The following is a 3,701-nucleotide window of genomic DNA, read 5'->3' on the forward strand; positions in this document are numbered from 1 at the left end:
GCAACACTATATGTATGCAACAATTTATTTATAAATTGTTCTTTGTTTGATCTAGCATCTACATGCTTCACGCATTGCAGGCAATTTTTCTTAAAAAGTTCGTATTTTTGGCTTCTCCAAAAACCCGGGTTGTTACACATTTTGGACTCACCCGATAGTACTCCTATGTGATGTGGGTCAAGTGGAAGCTTGTTTTGGTCTGCCCAGAGATGGTGTTAATCTCGACGTAAGTTAGGTACACGGTTTGCATCGAATGTACCATAGGCTCAAAAATTGTATTCGACGCATCCAAAGGTACTCCTTGGTGATGTGGGTCAAGTGAAAGCTTGTTTTGGTCTGCCTAGAGATAGTGTTAATCTCAACGCAAGTTAGGTGCAAGGTTTGCGTTGAATGTAACATAGGCTCCGAAATCGCTTTGGGCACACCCGATGGTACTCCCAGGTGATGAAGGTAAAGTGGAAGCTCGTTTCAGTCTATTTGAAGATAGTTTTAAGCTCGACGCGAGATTGGTGCGCGGTTTGCACCGAACGTACCCCGGGAATGGAAATCATTTTGGGCACACCCGATGGTACTCCTAGGTGACGTGGGTCAAGTGGAAGCTCATTTCAGTCTGTTTGGAGATAGTGTTAATCTCGGTGCAAGATAGGTGCACGCTTTGCGCCGAACGTACCATAGGCTGAGAAATCATTTTGGATGCACCCGATGGTACTCCTATGTGATGTGGGTTTAATGGAAGCTCATTTTGGTCAGTTTGGAGATAGTGTTAATCTCGGCGCAAGATAGGTGCACGCTTTGCGCCGAACGTACCATAGGTTGAGAAATCATTTTGCATGCACCCGATGGTACTCCTATGTGATGTGGGTTTAGTATAAGCTCATTTTGGTCAGTTTGGAGATAGTGTTAATCTCAGCACAAGGTAGGTGCACAATTTGCGTCGAATGTACCACGGGCATGGAAATCATTTTGGGCACATCCGATGGCACTCCAACGTGATGTTGGTCAAGTGGAAGCTCATTTTGGTCCATTTGGTGATAGTGTTAATCTCGGCGCAAGATACGTGCACACTTTGCGCCGAACGTACCATAGGCCCAGAACTCATTTTGGATGCACCCGATGGTACTCCTATGTGATGTGGGTTTAGTGGAAGCTTGTTTTGGTCCTTTTGGAGATAGTGTTAATCTTGGCGCAAGGTAGGCGCACAATTTGCATCGAATGTATCACTGGCATGGAAAATCATTTTAGGCACAGCCGATGCTACTCCTAGGTGATATGGGTCAAGTGGAAGCTCATTTCGGTCTGCTTGGAGATAGTGTTAATGTCAGCGCAAGATAGGTGCAAGGTTTGCGTTGAACGTACCATAGGCTTAGAAATCATTTTGGATGCACATGATGGTACTCATAGGTGATGTGGGTCAAGTGGAATCTCGTTTCGGTCCGTTTGGAGATAGTGTTAATCTCGACTCAAGATAGGCGCACAGGTTGTGTTGAATGTACCATAGGCTCCGAAATGGCTTTGGGCACACCCGATGGTACTCCTAGGTGATAAAGGTAAAGAGGAAGCTCGTTTTAGTCTATTTGGAGATAGTTTTGATCTCAACGCAAGATCAATGCATGGTTTGCACCGAACGTACCCCGGGAATGGAAATCATTTTGGGCACACCCGATGGTACTCCTAGGTGACGTGGGTCAAGTGGAAGCTCATTTCGGTCTATTTGGAGATAGTGTTAATCTCGATGCAAGATAGGTGCATGCTTTGCGCCGAACGTACCATAGGCTGAGAAATCATTTTGGATGCACCCAATGGTACTCCTATGTGATGTGGGTTTAGTGGAAGCTCATTTTGGTCAGTTTGGAGATAGTGTTAATCTCGGCGCAAGATAGGTGCACGCTTTGCGCCGAACGTACCATAGGTTGAGAAATCATTTTGGATGCACCCGATGGTACTCCGATGTGATGTGGGTTTAGTGGAAGCTCATTTTGGTCAGTTTGGAGATAGTGTTAATCTTAGCGCAAGGTAGGTGCACAATTTGCGTCGAATGTACCACGGGCATGGAAATCATTTTGGGCACATCCGATGGCACTCCAACGTGATGTTGGTCAAGTGGAAGCTCATTTTGGTTCATTTGGTGATAGTGTTAATCTCGGCGCAAGATACGTGCACGCTTTGCGCCAAACGTACCATAGGCCCAGAACTCATTTTGGATGCACCCGATGGTACTCCTATGTGATGTGGGTTTAGTGGAAGCTTGTTTTGGTCCTTTTGGAGATAGTGTTAATCTTGGCGCAAGGTAGGCGCACAATTTGCATCGAATGTATCACTGGCATGGAAAATCATTTTAGGCACACCCGATGCAACTCCTAGGTGACATGGGTCAAGTGGAAGCTCGTTTCGGTCTGCTTGGAGATAGTGTTAATGTCAGCGCAAGATAGGTGCAAGGTTTGCGTTGAACGTACCATAGGCTTAGAAATCATTTTGGATGCACATGATGGTACTCATAGGTGATGTGGGTCAAGTGGAATCTCGTTTCGGTCCATTTGGAGATAGTGTTAATCTCGACTCAAGATAGGCGCACAGGTTGTGTTGAATGTACCATAGGCTCCAAAATGGCTTTGGGCACACCCGATGGTACTCCTAGGTGATAAAGGTAAAGAGGAAGCTCGTTTTAGTCTATTTGGAGATAGTTTTGATCTCAACGCAAGATCAATGCATGGTTTGCACCGAACGTACCCCAGGAATGAAAATCATTTTGGGCACACACGATGGTACACCTAGGTGACATGGAAGAAGTGGAAGCTCGTTTAGGTCTGTTTGGAGATAGTGTTAATCTCGGTGCAAGATGGGTGCACGCTTTGCGCTGAACGTACCATAGGCCTAGAAATCATTTTGGATGCACCCAATGGTACTCCGACGTGATGTGGGTTTAGTGGAAGCTTGTTTTGGTCCATTTGGAGATAGTGTTGATCTCAATTTGCGTTGAATGTACCACGGGCATGGAAATCATTTTGGGCACATCCAATGGCCCTCCAACGTGATGTTGGTCAAGTGGAAGCTCATTTTGGTCCATTTGGAGATAGTGTTATTCTCGGCCCATGATACGTGCATGATTTGCGCCGAACGTACCATAGGCCCAAAAATCATTTTGGATGCACCCGATGGTACTCCTACGTGATGTGGGTTTAGTAGAAGCTTGTTTTGGTCTGTTTGGAGATAGTGTTAATCTTGGCGCAAGGTAGGTGCACAATTTGCGTCGAATGTACCATGGGCACAGAAAATCATTTTAGGCACACCCGATGCTACTCCTAGGTGACGTGGGTCAAGTGGAAGCTCATTTCGGTCTGTTTGGAGATAATGTTAATCTTGGCGCAAGATAGGTGCATGGTTTGCGCTGAATGTACCACGGGCATGGAAATCATTTTGGGCACACCAGATGGTACTTCTACTTGATGTTGGTCAAGTGCAAGCTCATTTCTATCAATTTGGAGATAGTGTTAATCTCAATGCAAGATAGGTGAATGATTTGCATTGAACATACCATAGGCCTAGAAATCATTTTGGACTCACCTGATAGTACTCCTACGTGATGTGGGTCAAGTGGAAGCTTGTTTCGATCTGCCTAGAGATGGTGTTAATCTCAACGCAAGTTAGGTACACGGTTTGCGTCGAATGTACCATAGGATCGAAAATTGTATTCAACGCATCCA

Source organism: Miscanthus floridulus, chromosome 3 (genome assembly GCF_019320115.1).
Source record: "Miscanthus floridulus cultivar M001 chromosome 3, ASM1932011v1, whole genome shotgun sequence".
NCBI lineage: Eukaryota > Viridiplantae > Streptophyta > Magnoliopsida > Poales > Poaceae > Miscanthus > Miscanthus floridulus.